Here is a 19,075-nt window from a genome sequence, read left to right as displayed (position 1 = left end):
ATCACCATTGCTATGGGTCCCCATAATCTGTATGAATGTGAACTGGTGCTCATGTAAAGCGCTTCAGTTCCCTCGGGCCGAGGTAGCGCTATATAAAACAGCGAAACATTAATTTGGCCATGTTCTTGAAAGCACCAAATTATCGATAAACTCTATATGTCCACAATACTTTGGCTTCTAATGCATACAGCATGGCTGCATCAGTGGTATTGGGGCTCTTTGTATGAAACGAGAACAGTGCATCGTATGTAAAGGAAAGAATATTGATAACAGGTGTTACTGTTAAACTAGATGTGCTCGGGTTTTTTGTTTCATATGGCAGAGTGCATGTTTTGCTGATTGGCTCGCCGGTTCCCATATGGCCTCGGTGGGACAGGAGAATATGCAGGTTTGTTGGTTGGCGGGAGGATGAGTGGGGGAGGTTTATGGCTCGTCTTTTGGTAAAGAGTGACGTTCCCCCCCTTACTGACCCGGAGGCAGGCACCATGATGGAGGTTTTGCATTTCGGGGTACGGGGTGGGGGAGCACGCTCGTGTAATGGCGCCTTTTTGTTTGATTCCGTTGGTTTATTTATTTATTTATGCATTTTTATATAGCGCAGACTTTACCAAGGGCGAGGCTAGACGAGCCCGCCTTTAGGGCCCGGCCCCCCGGCCCACGCAACGCCATTGGTCAGTGTAGGTAGCCGGCCACCCTATGGGAGGCCGGCCGGAGGAAGTGCTTCCGGGGCGAGAGGTGACGCACGTCCGGCGGGGGCAGAGGTATGGGAGGCCGGCCGGAGGAAGTGCTTCCGGGGCGAGAGGTGACGCACGTCCGGTGGGGGGCGGGGGCAGAGGCCGTGACCTATTTAGGTCAGTAACACAGGGACCTCGGCCTCTTCCTTCGCCTACATCGGACTTGCTCTCACCCTCCTGGCCCCATACCCCTCGCCTTAGATTAAGATTTGAACTTTTCCCGCCCACACCAGAATGCCCCTTGGACGGCGCCTCGTGTTCTCCACTGCAGCAGATTCGGGGCAGTCGGCGCGGATTGGTTCGGCGATGGGATGCCAGGGCTGAATTTAAAGTTGGAGTTTTGAAACGAGCGGCCGGCTCGGGAGGTGAGGTGTCGGGTGTCCCTAGGGGCCTCGGGCAGCCGTGGGAGGCGGGGAGGGGGGCAAGGGAGTAGATCGCAGCCATCTCCTACCGCCTGCGGCTGCCAGGGGTTTGTTCCGAAAATGGTTTGGGCACACTCCGTCACTTTAGCTCCCGACCCAGGCCCCGGGGGAGGGGAGCGGGAACGTTGTGGGCCTCATTGTGAAGAGCATTTGGGCATTGGGGGTGTTTGAACAGCGCATACTAGCGGGTATTAGCAGCGCATTGCGTAGCACCAGGATGCCCTCAGGTTTCAGCACGAGCTAAAACAACCTCGGGATAGCGCATTCGATAAGAACACGCTCTGGCAAAGTGTCCCAATAATGCTGAATTTTACATTCTTCAACATTGTCTGTGTGTAGAAATTGTGTTTCTGCTCATAATTCTGTGCCCATAATTAAAAAGATGAAGATTTATTTCAAAAGTCGGGGCGTTATTACACGATGCCGAATGTTTTTAACAAGCGCGTGGAATAGGTTGAAAGGCTGAGGAATTGGGAAGTCGCCAGAAAAGTGGCAATAAAGTGCTCCTCTTTGTTAAAAAAGTATAGAGGATTCCAAAATTAATTTTACAAAAATTGCCGAAGCGCTTCCTTTCTGTCTTGCCATTTGAGCAGTTGTCGCCTCGGTGCAAACAGCTCAGCCGGTTAGAGAGGTCAGCGGGTTAATGCACCTGTGTAGAGAACTGTGTATAATCTGTCGGTCACTGGTTCTAGTCCCTAAAAAATTGGTAATGTGTTAAAACCACACCAGTGGAGTCCGAGTACTACAATGCAGACCATATGTTCTTAACCCTTTTTGCCTGTTTGCTGCTGCTGCCTATTGACTTCTTGCCTCCGTGTCTGCCCCTGTGGAGAGAGTGAACTCGCCGGACCCGCATCGCGGGTCCCGCAGCGCCGCATACCGAGTGTGTGCCATCTGAGGGGAGGAGTTTTGACCTTGGGGCCTGTGGAGCTGCCGGCAGGGCTGCGAGCGTGGAAGCAGGAACTCAACTTACCAGGAGTCCCTGCGAGCCCTATTCGCAACACCTGGGCTGCTCTCCCTGCTGGCCCCGCCCACCCGCCCATAATCTATCTCCCTTATTTTAAAAGGAACTATACGTGCCGCTGCGCGGGAGCGCGACCGGGAGAAGCCCGGGACAAGGGCGGGACCGTCTGTGACCGTCTGTGACCGTCTGTGACCGTCTGTGGCCGTCTGTGGCCGTCTGTGGCCGTCTGTGGCCGTCTGTGGCCGTCTGTGGCCGTCTGTGGCCGTCCGGGGCCGGAGGAGGCCGGGCTGGGCCTTCCCTCTGAATTTGATTACAACAGATCTAATAATTTGTAGTACATTGCTGTGTCATATAAGTGTTTACCAGTAAGTTTTGTATAAAGGGCTGGTAACCTTAAGGAATGCCGGAATTCCCAAGTAGCACCGCTTTGATGACTCCACCGGGCGAGGCTGGGTCAGTAGTTATTGGCCCTTTAGATAAATTTTTTAACCGCCCGAACCAGACTATTGATAAAGAAATATCGCTTGCAGAGAGGCGTGCCGAGCGGAGACTATCCATTGAACTGCTTAAAAATCCTATAGATAAGCGCTCTGTACAAATCTATCCTGCATTGGTAACACCCCTGTCATCACTAAACTTGCCTGTTGTAGATGAATTAGTTCATGATGCTATCATCAATGAGGAGATCCTGGGTACTCTGGGCGAACCGATTCCATCTTGTGTGAGCCATACAGATTCTATAACTTGTACAGCTGAATTATGTGCTCGGGTTTCTTTGGCCCATCCTAAATCTGGATCAAAAAGAAAAAGGAATACTGTATCTAGAAAATGTTACCCAGTTAAACCCCCACACAAACTTAGAAAAGTAAACAAAAGTATGTGTCCCAGTAAGGCTGTCACTGAAGCAAGCCGTAGTAGGGAAATTATACAAGAGGGGGATGTTGTGACATTAGACAGCCCAGACCTTAGTATTATTAATCCTTCAGACACTGGTTTGGCAATGGCAGATAAACCGCCACCCCCAAGCAATCTGTTTCCTGACTTAGAAAGGTTGTTACGGTCAATTTTGCTCCCATTAGAGGAACGAATTAGTAAGCTCTCTGACCGCCTAGACCATTTTGAGCAGGCTACATTAGATAATTTCATCTCAACAAAGACATTGATAAAAGCTCAGGCAAGGTTGGACGAAAGTAGTAAGTGCCAGAGCACTACCCAAGGTGTACCACATGATAAGGGACAAAGGCAACAAACTAACTCACCTATACCATCTAAGAAAGTTAGTGCGGTTGTGAAGAGACCACTTAAGCCTCCCGACTTAGCACCACCGGGATTTGTTAAAAATCCCCCTAACATTGTAGCCCCAGCTCAGATTGCGGCGCAACAACCGCCGCCCAGTTCAAACTCCTTGGGTACCGTAGAAGCAGGGGGTGATGTGTGTACCAGAATGGGTATTGCTTTACCATCTGCCCCATCTACTCGTAACCAGCCTTTAGTAAATAAATCTATACCCCGCCCTGCTCCTATTGTCCCCAGACCGCCCGTACCACCCCCGATAAAGCCACCTTATAAGAAACCCCCCATGAACCTCACCCCAGATTCCTTCCCCTTTGTAGTAGTCCTTATAAATGTCCCACCACTTCTCCCGGGACAGAGAGAAACCTTCCAGATGCTTAAAAATAAAGTTATGCACTGGCTAAGGGTGAATCGGCCTCTACCAGGGGAAGTTGATGGTCTCATATTGGGGGTAAGGAGAATAGATTGGATAGGCTCTACCATCTAAAGCCTGGGGGGGGACTGTATTGTGGTTAACTTTCAAGACCCAAGGGTGGCAGGATGGTTAACAAGACAGGGTTGGGGCACAAGCAATGGAGGAATTGGCATTGTTGACCTCACTTTCTTCTACCCACGTCCTACCAGTGTTTCGTCTAGTCTGTTTAATGAGCAAAATCGCCCCTCAAGTTTTTCTTGGCCAGGGATTACTACATCAGCTCCACTGCTACAGTACCATAACCATATCACTGGCCCTATTTGTAATCCTTCGGGTGGGTGGCAAGACCCAGGGTGGGGATGCTGACAGACCCTTGATCACCTGAATATTAGTAGGGGAAGAAATAGTAGAGTGGACAGAACATCTAATATCAAGTACTCCAGATCTGTAGTACGAAACGACCCACTGCCTACCCCAGGGGAGCAGGTCGCCCCAGGCGATATAGGGGAACTAGGGGCGGCGAGGGTTCAAATCGAGCCTGCCATTGTCTGTCCTCCCTTGGGAGACACAGTCACGGAGGGCCCTGTCGAGCCCAGTAGCATTGCGGCTCTGGCGGACCCACCTGTCAGGGTTCTCAGCTGGAATGTGGCTGGTCTGGACAGGAAATTGGCCCTGCCCGACTGGAACGCACTTGTGGAGGAGTACTCCATATGTCTGTTCCAGGAAACCTGGAGTAGGGAACCCCTTCATAAGGCAGGATATTCATCCCATCATATACCAGCTGTACACTCAGAGACTGGTAGAGGTCGTCCCTCGGGAGGCCTCCTTGTCTGGGTAGCCTCCTCACTTAATTGTAGGGTGGAGGAGCACGACACAAAGTGTCCGGATCTCCTGAATATCATCCTAAAATCCCCCAAGGGCCGTGTTATCTTAAACATCTACAACATCTATGCACGAGGCACCAAGGGGGGTAGAGAATCCCCTACTATAACCCGCCTTGAGGGCCTGCTTCGATCCTGTCCCTACAAGTCCTGTACCCTGATAGCAGGTGACCTCAATTGCACATTTGAGCCTCTTGGCTCAGATGTTACACAAGATCAAGAGGATGCTGATTATGGGAGGGGGATACCGGCCTTAGAGATCAGCCCTATTAGAAGATGGACGGAAGTGGTGCTCCAGGTAAATTCCCTATCAATGGAGTTTGGCCTGAGGGCCCTTAATGGTAGGACTATTTCGGACAAAAAGGGCGCACATACATTCAACAGGCCCGGCCATACGTCAAGAATCGATTATATCTTGCTTGACGTCAACCTATGGAGTTCGGTCAAAGACATGGAGATTATACCCTCCATCGAGAGCGATCACAATCTGCTCTCTCTCGCCATGACTCCTTGGTGGTTAGAAGGTGTAGTGAATGGAACCCCATGTGCCATCGTTTCGGACCTGTCATCTGTCTCTAACTGTGGACGACGGCTAAAGTGGGCAAGGCTGTCGCTCTCAGTCGAGATAACATCCTCTATAACGCAGCTTCTAGCGGCAGCCCTAGATATCTCTAATTCTCTTGAGGGTGGGGGGGCGGGGGTTTCCGACAGGTTTTGTAATCTAACCCAGGCGTTAACCAACCTGTTTACTGTTCCAGCCAGCACCAACGGGAAGAAATTACGTCCCCTGGCCAGGCAGGGCTGGTTTAATCATAATTGTAGGGAAGCAAAGACACTGCTTGTCGAAGCGGTTAAATCCAAATCACAAACCAGGATTAGGGAGGCCAGAAGGCTTTACTCACACTGTTTAAAAAATGCCAAAAAGGAATGGGAGGATAGCTTTTGGCAGAACCTCCTGGTCGCCAGTCGAGGGAGAGATGCCAAAGGGTTCTGGGACCTGGTGGGTAGCAGAAACCGCCCAGATGACACCTTGAGGACCTGCACTATCACTGCCCAGGCGTGGCTTAACCAGTTTAAGGCCCTTTATTCTGCCGTAGAAGGCACACTTAATGACCCTTTTTTCCTCCCCCCCTCACCCGTGGACAGAGGCACTGACCTCTTTTCCGTACGGGAGGTCACGAATTTGATCAAATCTTTAACTCCACTGAAAGCAGCTGGTCCAGATGGGCTGCCAGGGGACCTTCTCCGAGCCTACCCGGGCGAATGGGGGATGTTGATCTCTGGCCTCCTCAATGCCATCCTTGAGGGAGGTTCTGTGCCTGAGTCTTGGAAAGGGGCAGAGGTAGTCCCAATCTTTAAAAAGGGTTGTCGGGATTCACTGGGGAATTATAGGCCAATAAGCCTCATTGATTCAACCCAGAAATTGGCGGGTAAAGCTATTTTAGGGAGGATTCTCCAGTGGGTGGATGACAACCATATATTGTCTGATATGCAAGCTGGTTTTCGTTCAGGTACAGGAACTATCGAGCAAGTCTTTAGACTCCTGTTACTTTATTGGAAGGTGGTGGAGCTGGGCAAAGGCAGTCTTTACTTGGCCTTTATAGACCTGAAGACTGCCTTTGACCTGGTTCCCAGGGAGGAACTCTGGAGGGTGTTGTATGGTCTTGGGATACCCCCTTACATCTTAATGCTCCTCATCAAACTGCATAATGACACCTATGCTCAGGTGCGATGGGGACTGCATGGGGAAAAGACCGATAGGATCCCGGTCGTTAGGGGCGTACTAGCTCCCACCTTATTTTCCCTAGAGCACCAGCTTGGAGAATCTGCAGACGCTCCCTCTCTGGGGGGCGTTAGGATTCCAACCCTGTTGTTTGCCGACGACACCCTCCTCATTTCCAAAACCCCCCAGGGCCTCCAGAAGCTTTTGAACCGCTTCCAGGACTTTTGTACACAAAGAGGACTTGTCATCAACGTGGATAAGACCAAATATCTAATTATGCACCCACCCCGTAAGCTTGGCCGCCCTCCCATTTTGAACTCCATCCCTCTTGAAAGAGTGTCAGAATTTGACTACTTGGGAATTCGAATGAGTGATGTCATGAGCTGGACTCCCCATATAAACAAAATGACCATCAGCCACAAAAGGGTGGGGGGAGCTCTGCTGAAGGAGTACAATAATTCATCTAAACAATGTGTAGCTCCAATAATAGACATCTACAAAGCCCGAGCAGTAACCGCATCACTTTATGGGGCTGAGCTTTGGGGCTTAGGTAACGTGGAGGCTTTGACCAAGGCAGAGAATAAATTTCTAAAGGACCTCCTGGACATCCCGATGAGTACCCCGACAGTTCCTGTGCTTTTGGATACGGGTTGTAAATCAATCAAGGACCAGGCCCATTTACGGCCTCTCCTCCTTTGGGCTCGTCTGTGGAGGGTGCCGGAACTAAAATCATACGCAGGCGGGCTGTCAGAGGTGATGGGCTTGGACGGCTGGAACAAGATCAAATGGCTTGGGGACATTAAAAATCTTTTAGGGGACCTAGGCTTGGGGTCGTGCTGGTCCACACACTGTGCCCCCCCGAAGGCGAGCCTAAAAAAACTATACTGGGAATGGGTCTCTGCCAACCTCATCAGCAATCCGCGTCACTGCAATTCCACCGCAGCTTATTTGCAAATAAAAGACGTTGTTGCCCTTGAACCTTATCTGGACATAATTACGGCACCTATGGACCGGGGTCTTTTCATTAAATTTAGACTAGGTACATTACCTCTAGCCGACCTCCTCTCTAGATGGAACATGTCTGCGCAGGCATCACGCTACTGCGCCCTATGTACTAATAGGCCCGAAACGGTGATCCACTTCCTTTTTTAATGTCCAGATTATGCCCGTCCAAGATCCCACTGGTTGAAACCACTCTGTAGACAACTGGGTACTCGCCAGCACCTGGTGGCTCTGAGAATTTTACGATCTGACACATCCTCTCGGGTAGTTTGTGCTGTATCCAAATTTTTAAAATGGGCTTGGTTGATCCGTTTAAAAAGACTGTCCTTATCTATGTAACATACCTTTAAATGAATTTACTACTGATTTTATTGTTACCTTTTATCTGTTTTGTTTTTAAATGTACAGTCTTTTACGATGTGCTGTTTTTATATATTTAGTAATGCTTTTATGATACCTGCATATCGAAATAAAGCTATCAATCAATCAATCAAACTTAATCCTGTTTGCGAGTTTAGCAAATTAATGCACCTTTTATCGGGATACGTTACCTAGCAGGCCATGCGTTCTAATCACAATAAAATAGCTCAGTTGATATATGCATCAGCCGGTTAGAGAGGTCAGCGGGTTTATGCACCTGTGTAGAGATCTGTGTGTAATCTGTCGGTCACTGGTTCTAGTGCCTATAAAATTGGTAATCTGTTAAAACCACACCTGCGGAGTCCGAGTACAACAATGCAGACAATATGTTCTTAATCCGGTTTGAGAGTTTAGCAAATTAATGCACCTTTTATCGGGATATGTTACCCAGCAGGCCATGCGTTCTAATCACAATAAAATCAGTCCCAGTAAGATATCACAGCAGTTTAATACACTTGCGAATAGTCAACAAGAACGAATAGTCGGTAGCCAGCCTGTAAAGATTTCTCCATTTCGGCTCCTGGGTAGACGTCAGTGTCCAGCGTACCTTGTTTGGAACTTGCAGTTAAAAAGACGGAATTGTCTCTTGGCGCGAAATAATGTCGAGTTCGGAGAGTTGAACTTTCTTCTCGGCAGATTGTCTCTCTCGTACACAAGCTCAGAGGTAGGCAGCGTCAGAGAACCGGCGGCCGGATTGTAAGATATAATGTAGGGTCTGTGCAGACATCGACCGCTCCCCACATCTACAACCGCTGCGTAATCGGGCTCGAAGAAGTGAGCTGACTTCGTGGGAGTCCTCCCTAATCAGTCTGTACTACCAAAAGAACAGATGAGACTGGTCAAAATTATACCCACCGAGCTACCCTGCCCTGACCTTGCCCCGCCCGCTACATCGAGCATAAAAGGGCAAAGGATAGACTTTAAAGAACGGTATTATTTCCCGATGTAAAGAACATATCATTCTGAACGGGCCTTGAGGCGCACAGCGTTTAGGATAAGACCGCAGTGTTATTTATACATCACACAGTGCTTGGAAATACCGCTTTATTAAACCAAGACCACATGATTTCATTTTGGGCTGCGCTACAAATAAAGAAAGGAGAGAGATTTATCTGTTATCATTCATCGGGTCCTCGGAGTTACATGCGAGGTGAGCCGACCCACTTTTAACTCGCTATTCCCTTGTAATTACTGGACTTCATGTACCACAATGCAGTGCGTTGGGCTGGATGGGTCTCTCGCTCATAAAGGACATTTCAGCTGGGCGTCAGCCAGCGTAATGGCGCAGAGGTCTAACTGAGCGCTTTTCCAGTGGCCCTTGTCGTGTGGTAGACTTGCATCAGTGACCCGTGAGGGTATTCTCTTTAGGGGTCCCTGTGTCTGAACAGTAATTTGTATTAATTAGGTGTTTATCTTGCCCCAATCACATGAAGAGAGTCTGCGCAGGCCCAGCCGCCTGTTCAAATGGAGCACCTGCATGAATAGGGGAATAATAGTTAATACTATGGGTGTAGTCTGAAATGATTCGTTCCACACGACAGCTTGATCCTCCTAACAATGATGGAAAAGTGTCCTCTATTGACTATATGGGCGGCAATAAGGTTGTAGGCATATGCGCGCATATTCGTGTGTTTCGCACCGCTGAATTGACAGCCAGGTCATGTGATCTTGAGCAGGTCACATATTTCATAACCGTGCCTTTGACTTGTGGGAGCCTAATTCTCCACGGTGTCCGACATAAACCGAGTTTCACCAGTCTTCTCCCTGACAGGTCTCGCGAAGCCACCCTCATTGCTAAGCTATCCTCAACTGGAGCGCGGCAATGGCGTTGAGTCTTGTCGCATGTTATTTTCCGATCTGCTGTGGGTGTGACGGAGTCCGAGTTGTGGCCTGTTTATGTCGTGTGTATAGACAACAAAATGTCACATGTGCCGAAGGTAATTGCCATTTTATGTGAAAGGTTGTGAAGGGGATGTACACGATTGCTAAAAAATAGAAGGGTAGCGATAACAATGCCTGTGAGTAAGGGAAACAGGCGCTTAGTCTACGTCATGCAATCATTGGCCTCGTGGCAGGGGGCGCATAGCGAACGTCACTTGTGCCAAAGGTAATGGCCATGTTGTATGAAAATGTGTGAAGGAGAGGTGCATGACTGCTAGAACATAGACGGCTTCAGAGGAGAAGAAAATGCTGTGTGTACTGATAAAGGAATGGGGGGTGCAGTGTGGCTTTCTCAGGGATATTAGTAATTTTTAAGCAGGCATTCAAGCAGGATGGGTGTCATCGCTGCAAAGATACCAGAGGGTGTGATTCACCCGTGGGAGGCTAGCCCATCCGAGAAGGGGGGGTCCTCGGGATAGGGAAACATACTTTTGTTAGTAAGGAATCTAGGCCCCTTAGTGCAGTCATCCGATTTCCCCCCCCCCCCCCCCTATATATGGGCATCTTAACCTCATAGAGCCACAGAAAACATTACCTGACTTACGCTAAGTTCTTGGAATCAATGACTGTTTCGTAGAGAAACCTGCGTCCAGCAGCTCGGGTGTTCCCCTTGGCTGGATGCTAAATTAGCCAGGAATCGGGGCTTGACTGGAGGCTTGACTGGGATTGGAGGCCTCATGCGACGTTAGCAGGGAGAATCACACGTGAAACTTGTTCCCTCCTTAGTCGGAATAGGTTCAAATTCATCCTGACAAGCAGATTAACTTACTACTTGCCGATGCCTCGCAGTTGCAAGTGCCGAAAGAAGCTTCTTCCAGCTGACGCACTGAGAGAGGCTGTTTTCTCGCTGTCAGGGACATCCAGCTTTATCCCCCCCCCCCCCCCCCCCCCCACTGGCGGGTGACTGGGAAATCCAGTTCCATAGATGAGATACGAGGCATCTCTTCATTCCAAATAAGCAAAAGTGACCCGAATGGTCAGAGCTTGTTCATCCCGTGAGAAATTTTGGTTAGTGGCCGAGAATGACCCAAACTTGAGCTACTTGAGCTACTCCTCTCTTACTCATTCCCTCGTACAGTCCTTAGGTTAGGTAGTCCAGGGTTGACATATGGTGGTGGCACTAGTGGGGTGCGGGTCGTCACCCTTTAGCACGATGGATGCTATATATGTTTTAGACAACTTATGGCAGGGAAAACAGGTAATGCGTGTGCAGAACCACTTTTATGGTACTGTTCGTATATACATTGTGCTATATAACCAGTATTACGATTGTGGCAGGGCATTTCTTACGCAAGCTATTTCCTGCCGTCGGGGCGTCCTGATTGCCCTGCGAGTATGACTGCGACAGGTGGTGCGCCATCAGGGGGTGCCGGAACATTTTGTACTAAGGAACGGACGGCCTCAGTGGATTCCGGTACATTGGGGTCGTCAGCCTTAGCAATGAGGGGCACAGACTTTACCCAAAGGCGTCAGAGCGCTTCACAATAGGAACAGAACTGATACATCAGGAGAACATTGTGGTGGGCCGCTGCAGGGCCTTGCACGTGGTCTCCCCAATCCCAGAAGAAGGGACGCAGGCACAGTAGGTAAGGGGTTAGCCGGAAAGACCCCGAGCGGTCTTCCGCCTTGTTTATTTATACCCCGGCGTGAGCCCGCCCCGGGGTATGCGTGTAAGGTGGCAACATTGTTTAGGAGAGCCCGGGTGGCTCTCTACATCCCTCCTTCAATTTAGTCCCTTCTTCCAAGTATTCATTCACCCTAAGGTGATGTCCATGCAAAGTCTCGCAGTCTCTGGCTGGGCTCTGGGTTAGGTAGCAAGTTGTACCTCTGGCTGCGTGCACATGGAGACGCTGCCACCCCACCCGGGGTTACTTCCACATTCTCACTCCGGAAGACCGGCCTTGGACTGCTGGGCTCGGCTCTGATATTTTGACTCGCCCCCTGGGGTGAGTTTTCTCCATCCTGCCTGGCCAGAGGTGATCTTGAGAACGAGACCCCCGTATCCTGACCAAACTCCTCCACAGCCTCCTGGTCGTCCGCTGTTCTTCGGGCCTCCGCTGGTACTGACGCCTTCTTGAAGCAGGACACGTTGCGGTTGACCATTTGTCCGCCACGCCGGGCGATGACCATGGTGCCTTGAATTTGGTCTACTATCCACACTTCGGGTTCATTCGGGGTTCGGAACTTCCAGCCCGGGTGTCGGTCCCGAACCACCACGGTGTCCCCTACTTGCAACGTCGGCTCTTGGGCGTGTCTGGCCTCACTCGCTTTTCGATTGCTGTCTCGCCTCCGAGCTTGAATGGCCTCGTCGTTCCTGTCTTCGGGCCACCACGTGTGGTCAGTCGGGATGCTGTCTCGGGGTGCTCTCTTGAATAGCACGTGTGCTGGGGCCCATTTCGTTGTACTGTGTGGCGTCTGCCGATATGCCCCTAGGAACTGATCAAGTGCGGCTTCAGGATCCTCCCCACCGTCCACAGCAATCCTCAGAGCGCAGTTGAGGGTTCTCATCAGTCTCTCTACCTCCCCCTTTGCCTGGGGCCATAGTGGGGTGATCTTCCGGTGTGCGATCTGGAGGTTCTGAAGATAGTTTTGAAATTCTGTACCTTGAAAAGGTGGTCCATTGTCTGATTTGATTTCCTCCGGGAGCCCCATGGTGGCGAATATGCGATTCAGGGCCTTTTTGACCTGGGGAAACGCTGGAGAGGATATTACTTCCACTACCGGGAACTTGGAGAATGAGTCGACCAGGACGAGTGTGTGTCGGCCATCTGGGAAACTCCCGAAGTCTATGCTGAGGTGGGTCCACGGCCTCAGGGGGGCCTCTTCTGTTATCACCGGCGCTGGTGCTGGTTCGCTGCCGGTGATGGTGCAGGCATGGCAGAAACGCACCATCGCGTCTATCATGCTGTCCATAGCTGGGAACCAGACCTTGCTTCTCAGGCGTGCTTTTGTTTTTGCCATCCCTTGGTGACCCACGTGCGCTATCGCCAGTATCCTTGGCTGGAGATTTTCAGGAATTACGATTAGGTGTCCCCTTAGGACGACTCCTTCGTCACCCACACTCAGCTCACTCCTGACCTGCCACAGTTGTTGGCGCATGTGGCTGACCTCCGCTCGAAGGTTTTGCGCTCCATCTAGGAAGTGGGCCCATCTGTTTCCTTCTAGAGCGTGGAGGACTCTGGACAGCGTTTCATCCATCGCAGTTGCCTCTCCTATCTCTTTCAGTGTCATTGTTTCCGGGCAAGCTGCTTGCGAGATCATATGGACGAACGCCTCGGCTCCCGTTCCGTCTTCCAGCGGATGGATCGGATTGGTGTTGTCCGGAAGTCGGGACAGGTAGTCGGTTGGGTGCCCCATTTAGGTCGGCCACTATGTCGTCCATGGTCGGGGTGATGTGTCGCTCCCTTTTGACGGCCACGTTGGGTAACCTCACATCTACACATAGTCTGATGGCCCCTGGTTGTTTTGGTTTGGGCGCTACTACCAGTGGGGACACCCAAGGGGTCGGGCCCGGCACCTTCTCTATCACCCCGAGGTCTTCCAGCTTTTGGAGCTCCGCCTCCACCTGGGGTCTCAGATTGAATGGCACCCGCCTATGCCTCCGGGCGACGGGCCGCACAGACGAGTCGATGTGAAGCTTGACCTTTTTAGGTTTTGCCCACGCAATGCGTACGAAGTACGCATGCGCTAGCAAAAACTAATGATATCCTCTATGTGGGGTCGGGTATCTGCCCCCTCCTCCCATTGGCTAGCTCCATAAATGGAGGCTAGCCATTGGTAGAGGGCTCTGTCTGTCAATCCCAGACCAGATTCGGGGGCGTTCCCGAGAATTTTTCCCTTTTGGCTACGTCACGCGACGTCAGCCAAAAGCCGGGAACGCCCCCGAATCTGGTCCGGCATTGCCGGCACCTGCATCAGCCTTCCTGCTCGGGACGATTGCACAAAAGTCGCTCGATAGCCCCTCCCTCCCGCTCCGTGGCAGCCCGTTTCCCTCCCTCTCCTCAGGCCGGCCAGCCGAAAGAAGCAGCCGTCCGCCTCCAGCCAGGGCCGCGCTGGGATTGGCCCAGCCGGCCGAGCCTCCACCACGTCATCGGGAGGAGGAGTGGAGAGCAGGAAGCAAGAGATCTGCCGGAAGATGTCCAGGTGAGTGCTTTGTTTTTTAGTTTGTTGCTTTGTCCGTGTGTGTGTGTCTGTTCCCGCCCCTCACCCTCCCGCTGTCAGTGTGTGGCCGTTCCCGACCCCCCTCCCGCTCTTCGTGCCTTTCCGCCCCCCCTCCTCCGTTTACCTCGTGTGTGGCCGTTCCCGACCCCCCTCCCGCTCTTCGTGCCTTTCCGCCCCCCCCTCCTCCGTTTACCTCGTGTGTGGCCGTTCCCGACCCCCCTCCCGCTCTTCGTGCCTTTCCGCCCCCCCCTCCTCCGTTTACCTCGTGTGTGGCCGCAGGACGCAGTAACCCGTTGCAAGGAGCCTTCCGGTGCTGTAAAAAGCGGGATTAATACGTGCTCTAATCTCAGCGCTGCTCCTCAGATAAAACGCTGTGCACAGTGGCACGCGGATGTTGTAAGCAGCTTCACAAGAGTTTGCACCCGAGTTAGGACTCTGGGTTTTACGGTAATTACTAGACCGCTGTGTTTTTGCTCTCACACTTTTCGTCAGGAAAAACTGACAGCATTTGTATGGGCACAATACTCACATTCCGAGATAGCACACCTGGTAAGAGCGAAAGTACAGTGTATTCCCGCAGTATTCCTAAATAGGAGGCGCAGAAACCAGAATACGTTAAACCCACCCCTGGGTAATAGGACACCCATAATATCTGTATTTACCAGGTGCGGTATTACCGCACCAAAATACCGAGGCAGATCTAACGAGGCTCTTAGTAGGGCCTACGCCTGATAGGGGAGAGGCAGGTGTAAATCACGGGTGTCATCCTAAACGCTTTACATAGTGCATAACAGAAAGAACCCCTAAATCATTCTGTGTCCAGTGAAGAAGGCCAAGTTAGATCCAGGCATACAATGTACAGCGCTGCGAGGCGTCCTATTATAAACTAGGCTCTTTATAAGCATACACGTGAGAGGGCCTGGTGGTCTGTCATGAATTAGAGCACCTGGTGTATCTAGCACAATCTATTAGTGGGATAAGGCGAAGGAATGCCATATTTCCTCTCAAATGACCTAGGCTCGTTCCTCACAATTAGCAATGCACCGGCTGTGCACGAGGAGCTAAGCAGCAGAATGAATGCAAACAGTTACCATGACAATGTGACAGGGCATTCCCTATTGTTGTCATTATTGTTTTCTTTACAATGTTTGTCTTGTTTTCCCCTGACTGGGCTGAGGTCCCTGGCTGTGTTTGCTAAAAGCCACTGTCAGGAATAACAGCTGTGGCATCTGACAGCCTTAGACGGGTGTCTGAGGTCCCGCCTGGGGAGCAGTGTATCTGACACGTCACAACGAGAGAGAGTGTGCGTGAGGGCGAGGGAGGGAGAGAGAAAAAAGAGGGACAGCAGGAGAAAGGCAGAGAGAGATAGAGATTGAGTGAGAGACAAGAAAGACAAAGATGGCGAGACATAAAGTGAAAGGGAGGGGTGTGTAAGTGAGAGGACAGAAAAGAAGCAAGAGGAGGGATCAAGATAAGTGGTGCATGTGAGAGAAATAATGAGGGAAAGAAAGAGAGCGGAGAGAAACGAGACAGAAAGGGAAAATAAATATCGAGAGGATGTGGCCTAATGGCCAGACCTGGCGATTTTGGCGCCGGAAAACCAGATTCGTGTCTCGGCTTCGGCTCAACCTCCAGTGATTCTGGGCACATCACTTAATCTCAACTTGCCTACCTAAAATGAATGCGTCCTTGTGTAAGGTAACTGGTGCTCATGTAAAGCTCTCCAATACCTTCTGGTCGAGTTCGCACTATATAAAACTGCAACAAAAAAAGAGAGAAGGGGACAAAGAGGTGAGTAGGTGAGTGAGGGAGTGTAAGAGCAGGGTTAAAGAAAGAATGTCAGAGAGAAAAAAGAAAGGAAGAATGATAGATACAGATCAAGAGAGGGTCCTGTTAAAGAGAAACACAGAGAGAGGTAGAAAGAGGGAGGAGAGAGAAAGGGAGAAGAAGAATGAGAAGGAGAGAGAGAGAGAGAGGTATAAGGAACAAAAAGAAAACGCGAATGGGTGGGACAGGTAGAAGGAGGGGGAAGAGAGACAGACTGAGACGGACTGAAAAAGAGAAAGAATGAATGTCAGCTAGCTAGATCGATCAATAGATAGGTCGATAGATAGATAGATAGATAGGAAGATAGATAGATAGATAGATAGATAGATAATGCGGAAAATTCAGAGAGAAAGAGTGAGAGCAAAATAGACCGAGATAGACACAGAGAACAAGACAAGGAAAAGGAGCAAGAAGGAAGTTGGAAATCTCCCAACAAGCATTTGTATTTTGCTGAAGGCTGCTTGGTTCTGTGGTAGGTTTTAATGACATTCTGCACTCCAGCCTGCAGCACTCTTCACCGATGCATCAATGCTCTGCTGGTAAATGTACCAAGATGAGAAGAGCGTGGAGAAATCGGTCGGTCTGCTTAAGGGATTTGATCTATATATGGATGAAACAGAATCAAGTTGACTCATAGTTCAAGATTTAGGTTTCTTGTACAGGGAGTGCTTTATTTACTTCTTTATTTTAGTTAACATACTGTACATTTCTTCATAAATATACACTTGCAAACCTACAATAATATTTAAAATTTAAAATAATCAATCGATAACAGATCTAGTCGTCAACAACCCTCGTAATCACACTATGTATTTTCTCCTGTGTCTGCAAATCCCTCTCTCCTGATTGGTCACATTAACTTTGATCGTTGGGCATCTAAAAAGAATAAATTGCACATATTCTATCTCCTGTCACACAACCTACTCATCTAGTTTTCATACTTGAAAGCCACCCCAGAACCCTCAGTTTCACGAACTGGAATCAATCCCAGTGGGTACCAGGTACAATCATGTTGCTTCGACAGAGTGGGCCATTCAGAGCAGAGGGGATGGTCAATGTTTGATGATGAGCCATAAAATAGCAACTTGTCTCATTAGCAATTTGCAGCATCCTCCAAGTTATACCCAAATCGCAAGACCCGATCAACCAAGGGTGTCTTACAACACCTAGTACTCCTTCACTGCTTGTTTGCCACCATGAGCCATAGTCTCTTTCAACTAGTAAACACGTAGGCGGCTATGGAGAATTTAATTGTATAAAGACAGGAGATGCTGCACCACCATTGTTGTACAAGAAGTGAGTCCCTTTTCAGATCGAATCAGGGCACAGCTGGTCTTGCGTTGCTTCTTTTCCAGTTCGGGGAGTACCCGTCCTGGCAGTTCAGGCTGGACTGTTCTTACTGATTTACATATAGCTGAGTCCAAAATGAAATGGCATGATGAGCAAAGAAGGAACGATAGATTGGGATGCAAGCATTCCTCCCATCATCTTTGGTGTGTTTATTATTGGTTACTGGCATTAGTATTGTGCTCCCAAGGAATTACTTTTATGCATTTGGTCCTGTTTCCTAGTGGTAGATTAGATTAATAGGCGTTGGGTGTGATCAATAGTGGGGGTTGTGTAAGGTCATGAATATGGTTGGTGGGATGAGTAGATAGGATGGAGATGATTATGCACTGTAAGAGTGCAGGATATAGTCCCCAAAAGGGGGTGGTTGAAGGTTTTCAGCCAAGTTTACATTTTTATGCAGGGTGTCTCCGTGTGCCCCTGTTGCCTGCTTGTGCTGTGTGGGTGTGTGTGGAAGGCTCTGTGTGGGTGTGTGGAGGGCTCTGTGTGGCTGTGTGTGTGGGGGGCTTTGTGTGGCTGTGTGTGTGGGGGGCTCTGTGTGTGTTTGTGTGTGTCATTTGCGAGAGATAAAGCTAGTGGGATTGTAAATGACAATGCCATTTATTTATGTTAAAAATAAACATAAATAAAAATAATGTCAAGAGCAATGCCAATAGCTCTAACTTTAACAAAGGCAAAACCATTGCATTGTAAATGCTTGTTCCCTTTTAGTTTCCCCAGGCCGTGGAATAGTTCGGGGAATTCCTTCAGCAGGGTGTCTGCGTGGGCTTGATGCACCTGGTTCGCAAAGAATACGAGACCTAGGTCTTTTGCGGTGTGGCAGCCCAACAGGGTACCCTTCTTGCCTTCAGTGATGTGAAAGCGTGTCTTGGTGGAGTACTCCCCATTCACAACGGTTGTCTCTATGACGCCTCTCAATGGTAGCGGGTCTGTTCCACCGTAGGTGTATATCCGGGCATTGGAAGACGCGAGAGGGGGTTTGGGTGACATCTTGTCATACTGATCTGAGTCCATCACGTTTACCGATGCTCCTGTGTCGATGAGTGCTCTCACTTCGGTGCCCTCTATAGAGACGGAGCACATGGGTGGTGGTCTTTTCCTCGTTGACACTCTTCTGACATAGGAGATGACGTATACCTCGTCATCATCGTCGTCTTCATACCTCGTCGCCAATGTGGTGGGCCGCTGTAGGGCCTTGCACGTGGTCTCCCTGATCCCAGAAGAAGGGACACAGACACAGTAGGGGTAGCCGGAAAGACCCCGAGCGGTCTTCCGCCTTGTATATTTATACCCCGGCGCAAGCCCGCCCCGGGGTATGCGTAGATGCGTGTAAGGTGGCAACATGGTTTAGGAAAGGCCGGGTGGCTCTCTACAAACATTACACGTGAACAGGTTACAAAAGCAGACGTTAAATTGCATGAGGTAAAAGTGACGATTGTGAGCAAACAAAATACATGAGGGGAGAGGAGTTGGCCTAACGGCTAGGGCGCTCGACCTCGGACCTGGGGATCTGGGTTTGAGTCTCTGTAACGACGCCAAAACCTCCTGTGATTCTGGGCAAATCCCTTAATCTCCCCGTGCCTAAAATGAATGTGTGTCCTCATGTAACGTGACGTAACTGGTGATATGTAAAGCGCTCTGATACCTGATTCGGTTCGGGTCTAGTTCGCGCTATATAAAACTCTGCAAAAAAAAAAGTAGCAAAAAGTGCACAGGAGGAAAAAGTGACAAGTGTGCAGGTTACAAGAGAAAAGAAAGTACAATTAGAGGTATAATACTGCAATATATGCTAGACACTCAGGCACAAGAACAAATGTTACGTAGGCAATGGAGGCACTTGTGCAAGTATCAAACGCAAACAAAATGTGAGAGGCAGCAAACCGTGTGTTACAAGAGAAAAGTGGTGTGTGCATGTTACAAAAAAGTACCAAACACAAGCCGCCGC

At 49.9% G+C, this 19,075-nt stretch overlaps 1 protein-coding gene across 1 annotated transcript in view; it reads right to left on the bottom strand.

Annotated features, from left to right (window-relative positions):
* The window catches only part of BACH1 (BTB domain and CNC homolog 1), a 222,566-nt gene that overhangs the window by 159,199 nt on the left and 44,292 nt on the right, over positions 1–19,075 (bottom strand). The gene's annotated exons all lie outside the window — the stretch shown is intronic.

This window comes from Lissotriton helveticus, chromosome 8, assembly GCF_964261635.1.
Source record: "Lissotriton helveticus chromosome 8, aLisHel1.1, whole genome shotgun sequence".
In the NCBI taxonomy this organism is placed as follows: domain Eukaryota; kingdom Metazoa; phylum Chordata; class Amphibia; order Caudata; family Salamandridae; genus Lissotriton; species Lissotriton helveticus.
Note: the sequence above shows the minus strand (reverse complement) of the source record. Positions and strands in the feature narration are given on the sequence as shown.